The sequence below is a fragment of the Octopus sinensis genome, linkage group LG13, assembly GCF_006345805.1.
Source record: "Octopus sinensis linkage group LG13, ASM634580v1, whole genome shotgun sequence".
Lineage (NCBI taxonomy): Eukaryota > Metazoa > Mollusca > Cephalopoda > Octopoda > Octopodidae > Octopus > Octopus sinensis.
Genome location: NC_043009.1, coordinates 57,299,143 through 57,320,257, shown reverse-complemented (window position 1 = coordinate 57,320,257; position 21,115 = coordinate 57,299,143). Strand labels below are relative to the sequence as shown.

Below are 21,115 nucleotides of genomic sequence, written 5' to 3'. Positions count from 1 at the left end.
ATGGTGAACACACAGAACAACCATTGGCTTGCAGTGTCCCCAAAACATTACTGAGAGTGATATCATGGTGTTTGGAGTGATCACTAGTGATGGCGATGTTATGCCTCCATTCATCTTCCCACATGGCCTCACACTCAACATAGAGTGCCTGGAGGGGGTAGTGCTGCCCTGGGTCAAGAGAGTGGCTGCTGGAAGACCTTATGTCTGGCAACAAGACTCTGCACCATGCCACACAAGCAGGAGAACCCAGTCGTGGCTATCAGACAATTTCTGCGACAACATCACCCCTAACATCAGCCACCTAACTCCCCAGACTGCAACCCCCTTGATTATTGTGTGGGTTCAGTTGAGCGAGAAACCAACAAAACTCCTTGTATCACCAAAGATGAACTGAAGGCAACGGTTATGACAGCTTTCACCGACTTAAACAAGGAGACCGTCCAGAAGAGTTGCAGGAGATTCCGAAGTTATCTGGTGGTCATAGTTGAAGCCAATGACGATTTTATTAAATAAATTTATTCTTTAGTATTTCAAGATATTTTTATGTAATTTTGGTAAATATATCTGTTAAAATGAGATGTCAGTGTTATTTTCATTTTTGCGTAACTTAAACTACATTATATTCCCCGCACCCTTTATATATATAGTTTAATGAACACAATAAATATTTTTATAAGGTGCTACTAGTTTCATGCGATGAAAACACCACAGACTGCATTTATATAATGTCTGATGCCTACATACAATCTTCAGATAGTACTCGCATGGCGTAGACAAGCTAAAGCAAGGCGATAGAATAAGAAAAAATAGGAGAAAAGGCGAGAAGGTAGATGTAAAAGGCGGAATGGTGAAAACACCGGAAAATGAACGGTAAAGAGGGAAAATAATACGGGAGGATTAGATTGTGTCTCATTTGACCGTAAAGCTATAACGGCTAAACGGATAGGGGTCTAGTGTCTGCGGTATATATGCTCAGTTCGGAGATGGTGGTATTTTCCAATTTGCCAACAGGAATTTATCCATATGTTTACATCTGCTGAAGATTTCAGATCTAGAGTTCTCGATCTTTCAGCTTGCATTTTCTTACATAGTTTGCATTTTTTTTTTATCCATTAACATATGGCATCAATTTTCAAAATTGATTGTGTGTGGCTTGACGTTAAACTTCAAACCCCAGACGTGGTTTTCCTTTCGTCTCTGTGCCAAAAGAAAGATATATGATTTGTATAGCGGTTTTTGAAGTCGCCTTCACATTCTTCTTTATCAATACTCTGCATGTAATGAAGCTCTCCATATTGGTGTAGCAGCTATATGATAATTTAATTGAGTGCTTGAATCATTCTGGTCTAACAATAACCTACTTCCTTTGCTTAAATACAAACATTAGTCCCGTAGAAAGCTAAACGAGGATACCGCATGCATTCACAAAAAGTTCAGTCTCTCTCCAGCCATAATTGTGGACTTTCTAGCCAGTATTAATAGAATAGCCACCGATCTGTCCTCGGATAGTGACATTTTAAACTATTCCTCCATACTATGGCGGCAGTAAGAAATTGATTTACACGTAGTACCCCACCCCCCATCCAATCCACACCAGAGGGGAACCAGAAAGGGAAAACTAGTTTGGTTTAATTCTCCACATAACCAGGACAATACTATGAACACAGCCATAAAAAGTACAACTTATACTTATACATAGGCGCAGGAGTGGCTGTGTGGTAAGTAGCTTGCTAACCAACTACATGGTTCTGGGTTGAGTCCCACTGCGTGGCATCTTGGGCAAGTGTCTTCTGCTATAGCCCCGGGCCGACCAATGCTTTGTGAGTGGATTTGGTAGACGGAAACTGAAAGAAGCCTGTCGTATATATGTATATATATATATATATATATGTGTGCATGTGTCTGTGTTTGTCCCCCTAGCATTGCTTGACAAACGATGCTGATGTGTTTACGTCCCCGTCACTTAGCGGTTCGGCAAAAGAGACCGATAGAATAAGTACTGGGCTTACAAAGAATAAGTCCTGGGGTCGATTTGCTCGACTAAAGGCGGTGCTCCAGCATGGCCGCAGTCAAATGACTGAAACAAGTAAAAGAGTAGAAGAGTATAGGTTTACAGTTGATGATTCACTTTATTGTCACTCGGATTTTCACGCACTACTTTACTGTATGCGTGTGATCTATATCAATCAGACAATAATATCTCGGTCATAATGAGTGGGTGATGGTGTTTCTGTAGAGCGCTTGTTATTCAATCTGTTCAGCAACAATTATTCGTAAAAGCTGGTTACGTAGTCGATAATGTTCCAGGACATGAAATGGCTGGACTACTGTGATAAGAGGAAGGTACTCATATGAACTGGATATCCAGAAAAGCTAACTCTCATTACCAAGTCCCTATACATTGGCATGTTACGCTGATAAACTCCATCTCTGCGCAGTTTGCTGTTACAGTAGGAGTCAATCCAAGCTGTAGCCAGCCATCGCCATCATTGCAGTCGCTTTATATATCAGTATTTCTCAAAGAGGTATCTCACAACTGAACTGAAGGTATATTCATACAGATAAAGCCTGTTTCTAATGTATTTTAGGCGCCGCATCTCACGGTTAAGGTCAATATCACTCCGATGCTGAATGAGAGAGATGTTGTTTGCTGCACCACTGTTCCTTATAGTGCAGGTATTACGCAGAGCTTGGCGGATGCTTTTGGCGAGGCAAGCACAATGCTCGACTTGAATATTGATTAAAAATTTCAGCACAAGGCGAGCGATTTCAGTGGTGTGGGTAAGTCAATTACTTTAAACCCAATGTTTAACTTGTACTTAATTTATCGACCCCGAAAGGATGAAAAGCAAAGTCGACCACGGCGAAATTTGAACTCAGAACATGAAGACAGATGGAATGCCGCTAAACATCTTGCCTTCCTTGCTAACTTAACGACTCTGCCAGTTCGCTGCCTTGGAACATTTCTTCGGCCTATATTTTGGTGTATTTAGTTAGAGACCTCAGACAAGGCCGTTTCAAAATTCGTGGGAGGGAGTAAGTCAATTACTTCGATCCCGTCAACTGGTACTTAATCTATCGACCCCAAAAGGATGAAAGACAAACTCGACCTCGGTGGAATTTGAACTCAGAACACGAAGACAGATGGAATGCAGCTAAACATCTTGCCTTACGTGCTCACGACTCTGCCAGCTCGCTGCCTTGGTTTCAAATTTTCGTGGGAGGGAGTAAGTCAATTACTTCGATCCCGATGTTCAACTGGTACTTAATCTATCGACCCCACAAAGGATGAAAGACAAAATTGACCTCGGCGGAATTTGAACTCAGAACGTGAAGAAGGTCGAAATGCTGCTAAGCATTTTGCTCTGCGTGCTAACGATTCTGCCAGCTCGCAGCCTGGATCCACTTGAATAGTGAAGTCGACCGGATAAGTGAAGTTCTCTGTCAGACGTGAGTCAAATATCACAATTTGAGGCCGTCATGATTCGAGGTGTAGGGGATGGTGGAGGCAACTCACCTTTACCTGTCTTCGACGCACAATCAGTTGTTAAGGTAGTCTCAGTGACAAACTAAATCGCAAGATGGTCAAGACCAGCCCGGTATTCGGAAGGATGAGACAATGGCTGTGGCCGACAAGCATGTAAAGGTCAAATTACAGTGCAAAAAAAAAAAAAAAGAAATAGTATTACCCACCGTTCCCACCCCTTATTTACAGCTCGAAGGCTGCGGCTTCCAAACTTTTTTGCACTGCAGACCAGTTTCATGCAACACAATTTTTCTATGGACCAGGAGTTCATGCACATAAAACACAGTAAAGTGAATAATATATATAATTAAATTATATGCACACACATATATATAAGAATAAAACGTACATGGAGCATATATGATACAAAACCACCCTGCAGACTAGATATAATCAATGAATTAGCAAAAAAAAATTTTAATTTAATTTTTTTTTGTACGGTCCAGTGATTATATAGGTGCCCGATCGAAAGACTCGTTAAAGCAATCTTATAGACTGCATTGTGACAATCGTTCTGAATTTCTGCACTCTGAGATCAAATACCGCTGAGGTCAACTTTCCTTTCAATCCTTTCAAGGCCGATAAATGAATTAATAATTTTTTTTACGAGGGTTGATTCAGCTCTCTCGGGCCGGATTAAAGCCTATAAAGGATTTTGGTGTTCCTGTACATGTATCATTCAAAATATAAACAATTATAAAACATAAAATGAATTTTCATTTTTCAAAATGAAACAAAACTAACAGAAAGATACTCTTTTACTCTTTTACTTGTTTCAGTCATTTGACTGTGGCCATGCTGGAACACCGTCTTTAGTCGAGCAAATCGACCTCAGGACTTATTCTTTGTAAGCCTAGCACTTATTCTGTCGTTCTCTTTTGCCAAACCGCCAAGTTACGGGGACGCAAACACACCAGCATCGGTTGTCAAGCGATGTTGGGGCGGACAAACACAGACACACAAACATACACACACACATACATACATACATACATACATACATACATACATACATACATACATATACATACATACATACATACATACATACATACATACATACATACATACATATACATATATACGGCGGGCTTCTTTCAGTTTCCGTCTACCAAATCCACTCACAAGGCTTTGGTTGGCCCGAGGCTGTAATAGTAGAAAACACTTGCCCAAGGTGCCACGCAGTGGGACTGAACCCAGAACCATGTGGTTCGTAAGCAAGCTACTTACCACACAGCCACTCCTACGCCTACAATGAAATAATGTTTTGCTTTTTTTTGTTTGTTTTCTTTATATACTTCCAGTGGAGGCGCGTGGTTTAGTGGTTACGGTGTCAGCATCATGTTCGTAAGATTGTGGTTTCGATTCCTGGACCGAGCGACGCGTTGTGTTCTTGAGTAAAACACTACATTTCACGTTGCTCCAGTTCACCCAGCTGGCAAAACTGCGTAACGCTGCGATGGGATGGACTGGCGTCCCGTCCAGCTGGGGAATACATACGCCATAGAAAGCGGGAAACCGGGCCCATGAGCCTTGCTAGGCTTTAAGAAAGGGCGCATTTATTCATCTTATTATATACTTCCACTTTATTTATATTTGAAAAGTTTTCTCCAACTTTTTCTAATTGTAAAGTCTTTGATCACATCCTCATAATTAACCTTACGTAACACATCTGTTTCTATACTTAGTAGAGGTAAGGCATAGCGAATATTATTTTAGCAAGTTTCAAGCGATTTCTTTTGTGCCGTAAACTATTTACCGTTTCTGTGATCCCCCCCCCACCACCACCACCACCACTTCCTTTGCTGTCCTATGAAGGTACTTATTTTCCTTAATGGTTAATTCAACGCTGCTTATCTCTTTCTTCCTTTCTTTCATTCTAATTGTCTGTATGTCTGTCCGTCGGTTTATCACTCTCTCTCTCTCTCTCTCTCTCTTCTGGAAGAAATCGTTGATAATCAAATACAAAGAAGTATAGATATCACAGGCCTAAAAATGTCTGAAACGACCCACTACATGTCATAATGACACCTTCTACGACTCCACAGAGGAATTAGAGGCCTCAGACAAGGCCGTTAACAAGTAAAAACAGTAGCATGGATTTGTGATGAGACACCTTAGTCATATCATTAACAATAAATAGTTGGGAAAGCGACATCAGCTATACTTTTGTCTTAGCACAAAAGAGAGAGAGAGAGGTTGAAAGAAAGAGAGACTGAGAACAGATATTGATACAAAGAAACCTCCGACAGCAATACGATGAGCAAGGGAAGTAATTCATGTACAATTTGTATGAGATTTGTAAAGAGTTATTTCCCTTACACAGTTTAATTCCGGCAATTTTTCGTTAATTATTTTTTGAGATTCTTGTGTTACATTCTTAAGAAGACAGTCTGTAACATTTCTATCACTAAGCAGTAGTATTTTGGGTAATTATTCAGTTTACGTGCGTAAAAAGAAGTAAAGAGACATAACTAATGAAAAAAAGTAAAGGGACTTATTCTTGTCTACTGAATTGCATCATAGGCGCAGGAGTGGCTGTGTGGTAAGTAGCTTGCTTACCAACCACATGGTTCCGGGTTCAGTCCCACTGCGTGGCACCTTGGGCAAGTGTCTTCCACTATAGCCCCGGGCCGACCAAAGCCTTGTGAGTGGATTTGATAGACGGAAACAGAAAGAAGCCTGTCGTATATATGTGTGTGTGCGTGTATGTTTGTGTGTCTGTGTTTGTCCCCCTAGCATTACTTGACAACCGATGCTGGTGTGTTTATGTCCCCGTCACTTAGCGGTTCGGCAAAAGAGACCGCTAGAATAAGTACTATGCTTACAAAAGAATAAGTCCCGGGGTCGAGTTGCTCGATTAAAGGGGGTGCTCCAGCATGGCGGCAGTCAAATGACTGAAACAAGTAAAAGCGTAAAGTGTAAAGTGTATATGAACTCGTGCAAATAGGAAACAAACAAAGCCTCTGAAGTTCCAAGTTGACGTCGTAAATCGTGTTTGACACACATCCACATATTTTCTATATTTTGCGTGTGGATGTCTTCATGGGCAAGATGGATGAAATCTTCCCTATTTACAATCACCGCCATTTAGAATACCTATGTGACTGTAAGATCGCCAGCCGTCATTTGCTATGTGACTCTCTGGTAGAATCCATCGTTCAATCAATGCTGTCAAAGTCTGCTCAGTACAATCGGGTACTTCAACTAAGAAACATTTCTTCGGTTCATATTTTGGTGTATTTAGTTATATCCAGTTACTTTTATTTTTTATTTTTTTTTTTTTTTTTTTCACGTACGTAAACTGAACAATTACCATATTTTATCACGACAGCCACACATTTTATAACCCTTGTCAGGTCAGGTATTGACGAATGCGTTTATGCTGCGTGTCACTGCGTCTACCGTTTGTTGGTTTCGTCTCGGGCGACCCTATCAGTAGTCTCCCATTTAGACTACGGTCATGCTGGGGCACCGCCTTGGATTTATAATCGCATGAATCGACCCCAGTACTTATTTTATAGCTCTGATACTTATTCTATCGGTCTCTTTTGCCGATAGATCTATCTATCTATACCTATCTATCTATCTATCTATCTATCTATCTATCTATCTATCTATCTATCTATCTATCTATCTACCTATCTGTTCATCTATCCATCTCTTTCTCTCTATATATATATATTTATTTATATATATATATATGTGTGTGTGCGTGTGTGTGTGTGTGTGTGTGTGTGTGTCTGTGTGTGTGTGTGTGTCTGTGTGTGTGTGTGTGTGTGTACATGCATACACACCGATACATATATGTGTACACATACTGGCACCCACATATATTAATCTCTATAAGCATCGCATATACACAAGTACATACATAGCCATTTATATAAATAAATAAATAAATAAATGATTTGCAGGCCAAGGGACAGACTAATGCAGAGTTTGAAGAGGGTGGGGATAAAATGATAAAGAAAAAACTGACAGTTAAGGTAAGGATCACGAAGCAGCGGTAATAAACATTTAAGATTAACTATTTCTGCAGCAAGTAGGTATGCCTCCATATTTGAGGTGTATATAACTTGAGGTGTACATGTGTCCTAGGTGAGATGGGATTGTGGTTTCATAAATAATGGACTTTGATCGGTAACAAAAACGACAGATGGAAGAAATATTTGTTGATATAAGGAAAAAATAAAAATTATTATAATTATTTTTTTATGTCTAGGGTCAGAGAGACAGGTAAAATGGAAAGCATAATGGTAAAACTCATGTAATATCTGCAGTAAGTGTCTAAACCTCTGTGGGAGTGTGTGCGTGCGTGTGTGTGTGTATGTGTGTGTGTGTGCGCGTGTGTGTGTGTGCGTGCGTGTGCGTGTGCGTGTGTGTGTGTGGTGTGTGCGCGCGCGCGTGTGTGTGTGTGTGTGTGTGTGTGTGTGTGGTGTGTGTGTGTGTGTGTGTGCGTGTGTATGTGTGTGTGTGTGTGTGCGCGCGCGTGTGTGTGTGTGTGTGCGTGTGTGTGTGTAAATCTTAGATTAAGTCGCGGTGAAGGTATTGTGCATAGCTACAGGGTTTGGAAAAAATAATGGAAACAACACTTAACATCATAGCATCATAATTTTGAAATATTTATAAAACTGTCAAAAGCTTGTTTATTTTTATGTTTTTTTTAATAATTATTAGTGTTGCTTAATATCCTTCACCATCATCACTACAAGAATTGGAAAATATCTTAGCTGAAGGATAGACAAAAATTCCTTTGGAAACAATCCAAACTTTGTACAAGTCCATACCTTGTAGAATTCAAGCTGTAATTACTGCCAAAGGCGGTCCTACCCCATGTTAAAATAAATTTGTTTGAAATTTTAAGGTGTTTCCATTATTTTGTCCAACCTCTGTATATCAATTCCATTACATAAGTTAAAAGTAAAGGCAGATATAGAAATAAGTAATAAAAACAGCTAGAAAGTGTAGTAAATATGGGGAGAGGACAAGAAAACAATTTTTTAAAACATCGTAAATTTCTCTTTCGAAGTTTTGAAGCAGTTCGTTTTCAGGTTCGATCTCATGGCACAGCAACGTTATCATGTAACTTTTATCAAAGCTTCGAGTGGCCTCGTGACTTACGAGAGCAATTCAGTCGGAGAAAACTGTATGAAATTCCATCAGAGATACCGTTCTTCTCCTTGGATGGCAGACTTAATTTTTTTACCCGCTTAAACACCATCAACTTGAGCAAGCTTAGCAGAATACTCTCTGCTGCATGTAAAAACATGGGAAAAGAAGATAATTGGTCCAAACTATGACAGAGAACATGGACTCTACTATTTCTCCTAGATATCTTTTTCTTCTTTTTCTTTCAGGAACAACTTTGAACTTTAATGAACAAGGAATAGCCACGAAATATCTAGTAAACAAATAGACAGTGAAGCCCTTAAACTAGCAAACGCTTTTAAACTACCGCTAAGTTACGAAGACGTAAACACACAAACACCGATTACACTGGTCAACAACAAAAATTGCCTCCGCGACCAAAGTAGAAATTTCCAACTGATCTTAGATCGCTGATAATGAATATCATAGTTTAACTTGTTTGTTAGCTCTGCTTTTCAATATACGACTACGTGTCACAACAGGTTCGAACACGCTTGCGACTGCATGTTTCTTACCACACTCACAGTCTCACTGCTCTTCAGTATTGTTCCAACAGTAATAGAAGGTGGTTGTGCTGTGCAAGTTTATATTTTGTGTTGAAAAGTAGGAGATTTTCCTAGTCAAACACTTTTTTAAATGCATAATAAATATTCATAAGGCGGCGAGCTGGCAGAAACGTTAGCACGCCAGGCGAAGTGTTTAGCGGTATTTCGTCTGCCGTTACGTTCTGAGTTCAAATTCCGCCGAGGTTGACTTTGCCTTTCATCCTTTCGGGGTCGATAAATTAAGTACCAGTTACGCACTTTAGATTTAATCGACTTAATCTGTTTGTCTGTCCTTGTTTGTCCCCTCTGTGTTTAGCCCCTTGTGGGTAGTAAAGAAATATAGATATTTCGTCTGCCCCTACGCCCTGTGTTCAAATTCCGCCGAGGTCGACTTTGCCTTTAACCCTTTCGAGATCGATAAAATATTCCAAGATATGACCATCCTGTCTTTCTTCTTTTAATGTAGCCAGGACCACCTTGTTCAATGTGTACCATCATTTTTTTCTGCGATGATAATGTGATTTAAGAGAGATTTAGTTGCTTTTTCTTGCAAGTCGAGCTACGACGTAGAAACTTCTCCTTTGCCTTGTGTACAAAAGGCATGTTGATGTTGTTATGGAAGAGAGGGTACCATGAGTGAATTCTGATCGAGAACAAAAGCATTTCATTCATACTCATCCTGTATTTCTAAGACTACAATATCTTAAACGATTTTCTTTCTAAAATTGTGAAGTTTTATTTGGAACCAACTGAAATAGAAATCAAATAGATTTATTTATATATTTGCTTGCTTGCTTGGTTATTTATTTATTTATTTATTTATTTTCTAATTCCAGGAAACATGCTTTTTGGAATTGCTGATTGCTCCTCGCAGATATGTCATCGATTTTTGGCGATGAGGCTGGATTCGAACTCAGAGTGTACAGAACAGGTAAAGATACCTTAAAGATTCCTGTCAGATGCTCCAACGACTGTTACTCTACTTTTTATAGACAACGAAAGGATAACAGGAACTCTTGCCTTCAGCGGGATTTGGACACAGAGCACAGAGAGTCGGAACGAATATAGCGATGCATTATATCCAACGTTCTAACGACTCTGCGATTCGCTTGCCAAAAAAAAAACTAATTTCGTAAATAAAGTTATACCATTAGTGCATATTTTACTGTTCTTACTTTTGTATATTTTATGTATTAACTATTAATATAGAGAAATTGACAAGCCTTGTTAAGGGTCAAGAAATTCTATCAAACAAAATTTCAGTGATATAAAAACTCTATAATACTTGATGAAACGTCAACGATTAGAGCATCTGCTAAGGGAAATAACTCCCTACTACAACAATTGTAAGGGAAGTAATTCTGCATTTTGGCCGTTCGTAAAACTTGGAATTCTATTACTTCAAATGAACCTTCATCAAGAGAACCAAACTAAAGATATGCCATCCGTGACCATGCCGTCTTTTTTCGAGAATTAGGTATATCGGAATACATCACCCAATTTATACTTCCTTTTGAGGACGGTAGGGTTTAAAATGTGACAGAGAATTTGTCGCTAGCGCCCCTTATACGAGCGATAGCCAAATTCATGGTGGCGATTTCTTCACTGACAAAAGATCTTTAATAAAACCTTGGAATTTCTTACCCTCATCACGCTACACAAATTTATTCATTTTACAGGGTTTTGTTTTTTTTTCAAATGGAGGTTTGTCAACTCCTGACTATCAATATTGTCTCAAAAGTCTGAGATTTATTTTGCCATCGCAGACGTGGCTATATCGTAAGAAGCTTCTTCCCAACCACATGGTTCCGGGTTCAGTCCCACTGCGTGACACCCTCGGTGTCTTCTACCATAGCCTTGGGCCAACCAATGCGGAAACTGAAAGAAACCTGTCATATGTATGTATGTATGTATGTATGTATGTATGTATGTATGTATGTATGTATGTATGTATGTATTTACGTATGTATGTGTGTATGTATTTACGTATGTATGTGTGTATGTATTTACGTATGTATGTGTGTATGTATGCATGTACGTATGTGTGTTTCGTGTTTGTCCCCCAACACCGCATGACAACTGGCGTTGGTGTATTTACGTCCCCGTAACTTGGCAGTTCGACAAAAGAGACCGATAGAATAAGTAGGAGTCTTTAAAAAGTAAGTATTGGCATCGATTCATTCGACTAAAAATTCTTCAATGCGGTACTCCGGCATGGCCGCAATCTAATGATTAAAACGGATGAAAAATAAAAGAAGCGAACATTACGAAGAAACAAGTTTGATGAGATGAATAGGAAAATAAAACTCAAAAGCCGAACGTATACAGAGAATTCGGGCTAAATTTAGCGATTTTTTTTTTCTTTATGTCTCCTCTTTCATGGACAGTTTAATGTGTTGGAGAGCATAAAGATTGAAGTTGTAATTAAGAAGAGCTTAGCTGCACGCCGGAATCCATCCAACAACGGCAGGACAAGGTGATGAAAGAACCGCGTTCGGTTTTGGCGAGAGAAATGATTGTTGTAATCGCCACCATGAACTTGGCTCTGCAACAGAACCTTCGCTACGACTCGTATAAGAGGCGTTAGGGACAAATTCTGAGAGCCAAGGCCTAAGAGAATCGCTTGACGAAAGCAAAGAAGTTCTTGAACAAGCTGAAGTATCCTGTTGAGCTGGGGATGATCTGGTTCTTCTCAGATGACAAGGACTTTTGTCTGAACAAGTTGCACAACACCCAGAACAGGTGACGTAACTACAATCCGCGTAAAATTAGAACCACGATCACTATTTTTTATTCAAGAAATCTCTGATGAATAATAGCTTCAAGTAGAATATATTTCTATCCATTATCTGATTTCCAAAACTTTCGAATGATAGCTAAACATTCATAAGATTGAAACTATACCGTAAATCTTCGAGTATAGTCCGCCCTTGAGTATAATACGCAGGGGATTTTTAGGGGGCTGTACCTCTGAAAAATCTAAACCTTGTCTTAATACTCTAACTTGAGTCGTGCGTAATTAAGCCAGCAGCACTTAGCCGAACAAACACTACCGCGCATGCGTAATACAATAATGGTGCTGTTCTTAACTGTTATAAGGGAATGTAAATATGTTTGCTAATTGTTTTTGTTACATGTTATTCTGTGTTCTGAATACTTTTATGTTAATAAATGTTGCTTACTGCAAGTTATGGCTGATTCTTTTATGACTTCATTGCTTTCAAGCTTAGCTTAAGGTATTTTCGTACCCGACATCACAAAATGCGTCTAAATAAATATTGCCGGACAGCAAATAGACTCGGACATTGCTTAGAAAATAATTTTCATTTTTAACCTCTTATATAGTACGTACTAGGGATTTTCACCTTTAAATTTTGTGGGGAAAAAATGCGGTTTATACACGAGGATTTATGGTAGTCATTTTTCTTTTTATTCTTTTACTATCTTTGTCCATTTGATTGACGCAGTGTTACGGCGTTGCATATGCAATGCTCCAACATTGATACGAGCAAACAACGGAGGTTCTACGTAGTCGCACATCCTACTAGAAATAGCAACCCGATCCCCCTCAAATTACAGCCTATCCTCTTAAAGAATAAGTTAAATTGGTTTATGTAGTACTAGGGGTTTTACACGTTGGAAAGAAAGAAAAAACGAAATTTTTTTTTTTTTTCCATAGAATGCCGTTTATCCGTCGTGATTTAAGGTATATTTTTCCTTCAGATATACCATACCATCTTTTGTTACATGAATATATATCTTTGCATTGTCCACTGCCGCCTTGAGACATAAGACCACTGTACAATTGCCTGAAGTCCCCTCGGATTTTAGGGGTCGGTGTTAATCTATGTATTCTGTAGTTTACTAACAAGAAATATATATTATTAGACCCCAAATGCACTGCTTTGCCCGAAGGCCCAAAATGCTGTTAAAACGGCTGCGCATGTATTATAACGAATCGCTAAATAAAATTTTCGATAACAAAATTATTGGCGCAGGAGTGGCTGTGTGGTAAGTAGCTTGCTTACCAACCACATGGTTCCGGGTTCAGTCCCACTGCGTGGCACCTTGGGTAAGTGTCTTCTACTATAGCCTCGGGCTGACTAAAGTTTTGTGAGTGGATTTGGTAGACGGAAACTGAAAGAAGCCCGTCGTATGTGTGTGCGTGTGTGTGTGTGTCTGTCTGTCTGTCTGTCTGTGTTTGTCCCCCCCACCATCGCTTGACAACGGATGCTGGTGTGTTTACGTCCCCGTAACTTAGCGCTTCGGCAAAGAGACCGAGAAAATAAGTACTTGGCTTACAAAGAATAAGTCCTGGGGTCGATTTGCTCAACTAAAGATGGTGCTCCAGCATGGCCGAAGTCAAATGACAAACAAATAAAAGAAAGTAAAGAAAAGAGAATAAAGTTGTCTTACTCCGGTATTATGAAGTTTCAATATTATGATATTATGACGCTCTGGAATTAAAACATGATGTAACTGTATTAATACTGCAGTGATTCAATCCCCAGTCGCAAGATACTCAGTTAGGTATCATGTGCGAGCCATTAGTTTCACGTGATTGAGCTATAAGTCGACCAATCAGAATGAAGCAGTGGTGGAATAAGTCTTCTTGGATGTTCTAGAATTTACCCCTTTATTTTTCTTTTCACCCTATAAAAATTGTCTGACTGACGACCTCAAACATTCGAGCAGACGACCTCGAACATTCGAGCAGACGACCTCGAACATTCGAGCAGACGTCCTCGAACATTCGAGCAGACGACCTCGAACATTCGAACAGACGACCTCGAGCATTTGAGCAGATGGCTTCGGAGTTTTGCGCAGCCGACTTCGAGTACTCGGACAGATCGATTTCGAACATTCACACGATGTCCCATCAGTAGCTTTCTACGGACACGGTGTGGTATTTTTCTCCTCCCAGTCGGCAATTGTATCATTAACATCTTTCATTGTAAATAACCAACACAAAATATCAAGACCAGCAATGAAAATTAAAGTTAAAGATTCAGTTGTGAGTTTGTTTCTGTTACTCAGCGACAACATATCACATCACTACAATTACAATACCAACATGCGACAGTGGAGAACCATACATTCACATTATATCGTCATTGACCAGCACGACACAAGCGACCAAACATCCCTACGACAGCATGTTATGCAGGATACTACTGGAGAAGCAAGAAGATATCCAGTGATCTCCTTCTCTGGAAACTCACGCATAGGCACAGAGGTATCGCCAGACCAAGAAGAGTACATACCAGCTCGCCGGGTGGTGGCGAGCTGGCAGAAACGTTAGCACGCTGGGCGAAATGCTTAGCAGTATTTCGTCTGCCGTTACGTTCTGAGTTCAAATTCCGCCGAGGTCGACTTTGCCTTTCATCCTTTCAGGGTCGATAAATAAAGTACCAGTTACACACTGAGGTTGATGTAATGGACCTAATCCCTTTGTCTGTCCTTGTTTGTCACCTCTATGTTTAGCCCCTTGTGGGCAATAAAGAAATAAGAAGAGTACATATCGACCAACTTTTGGTAAACACTAGATATCAAGTTAAGGATATGAGCCAGGTCCTAAATTTAGGAGCAGCCAACACATGAAAACAAAGCGCCGTGACACATACCAAACAATTTTTAACTAATTTCCCTTATATTATGCGAAATATTTCATTAGTTACAATATACGTAATTGTATTCTATATTCATTAATTTCATCTTTCAGTAACAATGTCATTACGTATGAAACTTACAACTGCTGATTTAGGTGTGACGTGAAAAAAAGATGGAACTCCATGGGATCGTCCAGTGTCGAGTGGTTATGACGTCATGGTTTGAATTGGCAGAATCGTTAGCATGCCGGGCGAAATGCTTAGCGGTATTTCGTCTGCCGCTACGTTCTGAGTTCAAATTCCGCCGAGGTCAACTTTGCCTTTCATCCTTTCGGGGTCGATTAAATAAGTACCAGTTACGCACTGGGGTCGATATAATCGACTTAATCCGTTTGTCTGTCCTTGTTTGTCCTCTCTGTGTTTAGCCCCTTGTGGATAGTAAAGAAATACGTTTGAGTTGGTTCTTCAGATGTCAGCGACACATCACGGGAGATGGAGCAGACAGTTCAATAACATGGGAGGTTAGTCGAATAAAGTAATGACACCAGAAAGTTCTTCCAAGGCCATGTGATTAACAAGCAAACAAGACAAAACCAAGAGCACTCAGAGAGCGCAAGCCTCCGTCAAGGCAATACCAACGTCCTCTCAACGATTAACTGGAGATGGGTTTTAAAATGAGAATATCTGAAATTACCTCGGCTGCTCTCACAAACGAGAATACTAAAAATGAACCCGACCGCTCTCAAAAATTAAGTTTAAAAAACCGGGAAAACAATCCAGAATCCTTGTCCGGTAGCTGATCGATCGCCATGGAATGTGAAGGTGGGTGTGCAGGCTGTGTTTGTAATGGTGTGTGTGTCGTCTGCAGTGTGTGTCGTCTGCAGTATGTGTCGTCTGCAGTGTGTGTCGTCTGCAGTGGGAATAGGGACAGTTTTCTCTATGAAGGCCTTTTTTAGCTTATCCACTGATATAGTGTCTTTACGACCATTAAAGTCTATAGTGAAAAAATTATCCGTGCGTGAAAGAAAACGGAAAGGACCAGCATATGGTACTGTTAACGGAGGTTTAGCAACATCTTAGCGCACAAAAATGAGAGTCTAAGAAGTAAAACTTCCTTCAATGTAGAGCTAGAAATGCAATTGTCAAGTAGGTAAAAGGTTTTAAGAGGAGCGATATATTCAAAAATCTTGTCCACAAACAAACACGACAGGAAACATTACCTCCGCCTTCGCTAAAGAAAAGACAGGCAGACAGACACAGACAGAGGGAGAGAGATTCACGTAGCTTAAGTTCACGCAGCTGGCAAAAATTGTATTTTAAAGAGCCAGTCTTGTCACATTCATTGATTTCAATAAGAAGACCATCTTGAATTCATCGAGATAAGCAAAAAACAGATGCTGCAACCGTTGTTGAAACAATTTTGACAGTTTGCTGAAGATGAACTGCCACTACGGAACTGCCGATCACAATGCTATGACAATGCTGTTATAACGGCTCGGCATCGAAGTGGGGTTCAACAAAGAATCAGAGAGAAAAATAACTTGGTACACTTCGTTAATTGTGACAATAATTCCTTCAGTCTGACAGGTCTACATGCAGCCAAAAACGATACGGTTATGATCAACTTCTTCAGAGCTATTGACTCACTATACGCCTTTTTTTCTCGATCAACACGGCGCTGGGAAACTCTTAAAGAAGTTGTTCCTGTAGTAATCAAATATCCGTCGGATACGCGATGGAGTGTAAGAAGCGCTGCCGTCGGACCAGTGGCGAATTATCTCGCAGTGTGGAGGCGCAATGACACAGAGGTTAAGGTAGCGGACTCGTGATCGTAGGATCGCGGTTTCGATTCCTAAACCAAGCGTTGTGAGTTTTTATTGCGCGAAAACACCTAAAGTTCCATGAGGCTCCGGCAGGGGTGGTGGCGAACCCTGCTGTACTCTTTCACCACAACTTTCTTACTGTTTCTGTTGTACCTGTATTTCAATGGGCCAGCCTTGTCACACTGAATCTCCCTGAGAACTACATTAAGGGTACACGTGCCTGTGGAGTGCTCAGCCACTTGCACGTTAATTTCACGAGCAGGTTGTTCCGTTGATCGGATCAACTGGAACCCTCGCTGTCGCAACCGACGGAGTGCCACCACCATCTCACAGTAATTCTTCAAGTTCTCGAAAAAATTAGCGATGATGGAATCGAGACTTGTGAGACCAGGAGTGATGCCTGCAATCTCTATAATCGAGTACTCAGCTATGATTTCTTGAACTTGCTGGGATTCTGGAACACGACTCTCCCTGGCATTGACCGGGTGCAAAAGAGACGCCAAGATCCAAGTGTAGACTTCCACGATGCTGCTGCTGATATCAAAGCTATTCGAATTTATTTTGAAGACGAAGGAGAATCTTTGATCTGTGAGTCCCTTGAAGACGGCCTTGCTCTGTGCCAGGAATAGAATGCCGACTTTCAGAGAAGGCGAAGACGTCAATCTTCAGTTGGAAATATCGAGGACGCTAAACTAATCGCGAGGAAAGAGTTGGAAAGAATAATGAAGAATGCTCTTAATTGTCTTCAAAACTGAAATGGAAGAGCGGTTCACTCGCCTTAACGAAACTGACTCTATGTTTGGTTTTCTTCTCGATGTCCATAGCTTGTGCTACGCAACTGTTTCTGAGAATTCTACCCTTTAGGAGAAGTGCAACTATCTTGCTGGGGTATACTGGTCTGATATTAATGGATAGCCCCTTTTCGAGGAAATATTGGACTGTAGAGCGTTGCTGGACAGTCAAAATATTTACAAGTCCGGAAGCACTCCTTGAATTCATCGTTCAATATGGAGATGAATGCGTTTTTCCAAATTTGCGAATCAACATACAAATCATGCTGACAATCTCTGTTTCAGTCGCCAGCTGTGAGAGGTCTTTCAGCAAGCAGAAACTAATACTTTCGCATATGAGAAGTTCCATGAGCCAACAACGACTCGAAACACAAAGACACACACATAGACTTACATATATACATACATATATATACGATCGATTTCTTTCAGTTTCTGTCTACAAAATCCACTGACAAGGTTTTGGTTGGTCTGATGCTATAGCAGAAGACACATGCCAAGTCTCCACACAGTGGGACTGAACCCAGAACCATGTGTTTTGGAACCAAGTTTGTTACCACACAGCCACACCTGCACCTGTGTATGTGCGTATGGGTGTATATATGTATGCATGTATATATGTGTATATATATGTATACATATTACATGTACATCTATATATATACATCTACACATATACATGTATACATATACATCTATATATATACATAATAGAAATATTAAAATTACTAAGTCTCTCTAAAGGAGATTACGACAGCGTTACTGGAAATTAATAGTTATCGCCATACTAACATAGCAGTCTTATAAATATAAGACTAAAGCTGTCGCTGATTAGCTCCATGAGGCCATCGCCTTAAGCTAGCTATTTGACAACAACCCTGAAACGTCGTCTGTAGCTGTCTGACTGGCAGGATGAAGCGGCTGACCTCCCTTGTTCGAAGGTTTATAATGGACGTAGTTTGTGTGTCAAATAGCTAGCTTAAGGCGATGGCCTCATGGAGCTAATCAGCGACAGCTTTAGTCTTATATTTATAAGACTGCCATATTAGTATGGCGATAACTATTAATTATATATATACATGTATATATATATATACATCCAAATATATACATCCATATATATACATACATATATATATATAATATATATATATATATTATATATATATATATATATATATATATATATATATACATGTATATATAATTAATAGTTATCGCCATACTAATATGGCAGTCTTATAAATATAAGACTAAAGCTGTCGCTGATTAGCTCCATGAGGCCATCGCCTTAAGCTAGCTATATACATACATACATATATATATATATATATATATATATATATATATATATATATATATATATATATATATATATATATATATATATATATATATATATACATCTATATATATACACCCATATATATATACATGTAAATTTAAATTTAAAATAATAAGGGTGAAAAATTGAATATTAATTTGATTAATATCAATTTAAAACCAATAGTATAGCATATTGAAAAGTCTGAAGTTTCAGAAAAAATTATATTACATACATATAAGGGGGATGACCTGTAAGTGGACATTCATTATGCTAGAAGAAGATCCACTATGGTCTTACCATTCCTTTGTTAGTGGTAAGACCATAGCAGATCTTCTTCTAGCATAATGGATGTCTACTTACAGTTCATCCCACTTATATAATAGTTTCACTTTAATAGTTTCGGTATTAAAGTGAAACTATTAAAGTAAAAGCATGTGACATTACAATAAAGAGATGTTTTTGTTTCCCTTTTGACATGTAATACTGAAATAGTGGAGAAGATATGATATTGCTGTGGGCTCGCCCTAGGCAAGAAGTTAAACACTACATAGACCCTAAGTAAGGCATGTGTAAAATTTGAATGAAATTGGTTGTGTAGTTCTCAAATTTTAGGGATTCACACAGACAGAAAGACACACACATTCTCATCTTTATATCGATAGATACATACATACATACATACATACATACATACATACATACATACATACATACATACATACATACACACACACACATATACATATAGACAGACTGATAGATAGATGTGTGTCTTTATGTCCCCACCATCACTTGACAACCGGTACTGGGTTGTTTACGTCCCCGTTTCTTTGCTGTTCAGCCAAAGAGACCGAAGACTGGAAGAATCGTTAAGGGTCGAACAAAATGTTCTTCACGTTCTTAGTTCATTTCCTGACAACGTTATCTTTGTCTTTAATCCTTTCGAGGGTCGATAAAATAAAGTAATCAATTACTGGGATCGATGACATTCACTACACTCCTTTCCCTCAAAATTGCTGGCCTTGTGCCTAAACCAGAAACCATTTAAGGCTGCGAATTGGCATAACCGCTTGAGCATCGAAAACTATCATGCGGCATTTGTTCCGGCACTTTTACGCCCTGAGTTCAAATGCCGCTGAGGTCAACTTTACCTTTCATGCTGCCGGACTCCGGTTATGAACTCATTTGCATACAGCCAATCAGAGCTCAACTATCCAAACTAATTTATGAGCGCATAAGTGATGGGCGATAAGATAAGGTCAATCTACTCGCAATACCAGAGGGCGCACACTTTCCTACCCTGATGTAATCTCCAGGGATACAGGCATCCAGCAACAGGACCTCCGTAATGCCATGATGGACCGTGAAGTCTGGCGTAGCATGGTAAATTCCATTGTCTCGACCACGGTCGAACAATGATGATGAAGGTCAATTGGGTAAGGAATGACCATGCTTCTTTTCTCTTTTAAGAATGCTTGTTGTTCTTGTTCTTGTTTCAACCATGGCTACCTCTGCGTAGTTATTTGTATTGTTGTTTACTTTGTACAGCAGTAAGGGGGGAGGGTTGCTAGCACATCACCCTCTACCCACATCTTTCTCATCCACATCTTTACCTTATGGGGCCCAAACAAAATCCGATAATAGGCATAGATGCAAATCTAACAACTTGTCTCTTTCTAAAATCAGGCATAACTTGGCGATCGATCGACTTACAACACCATTCTTTGTCTTGAGTTTACTTGGTAGAGTATGTTTGTTAACTTGACAACAAGTCAAGGTGAGCTCTGATTGGCTGTATCCAAATGAATTCATTTCTGAGTTCGGGGTCAATAAATTAAGTACCATTTGCGTAATGGGGTCGATCAAATCGACTGCCTCCCCCTCCCCCAAAATTTCCCGGCATGGGAACGTTATTTCTATAGGCGCAGGAGTGGCGGTATGGTAAGTAACTTGCTTACCGGCCACATGATTCCGGGTTCAATCCCAGTGCGTCGCACCTTGGGCAAGTGTCTTCCACTATAGCCTCAGGCCAACCAAAGTCTTGTGAGTAGATTTCGTAGGCGGAATATATATATATGGCTGTGGTTGTTCCCTCACCGTCGCTTGACAACCAATGCTGGTGTGTTTACATCCCCGCAACCTAGCGGTTCGGCAAAATAGACCGATAGAATAAGTAGTAGGCTTACAAAGAACATGTCGCGGGATTGATTTGTTCGACTGAAGGCGGTGCTCCAGCATGGCCGCAGACAAAAGACTGAAACAATTAAAAGATTAAAAGAACCAGTCAGGTACTGATGGCAATGTAATCTAGTACAACCCTCTGCAGAAATCTTGTTCCTTTTG

General features: G+C 39.8%; 1 long non-coding RNA gene across 1 annotated transcript; it reads right to left on the bottom strand.

Moving 5' to 3' along the window:
* Positions 1-4,278: 4,278 nt before the first annotated feature.
* LOC118765827 lies at positions 4,279-20,585 on the bottom strand. The gene is made up of 3 exons (XR_005001711.1): positions 20,439-20,585; positions 17,438-17,441; positions 4,279-4,289 (listed from the first exon to the last, which is right to left on the bottom strand). It is a non-coding gene; the product is annotated as an uncharacterized LOC118765827 (long non-coding RNA).
* Between the last annotated feature and the right edge of the window lie 530 nt (positions 20,586-21,115).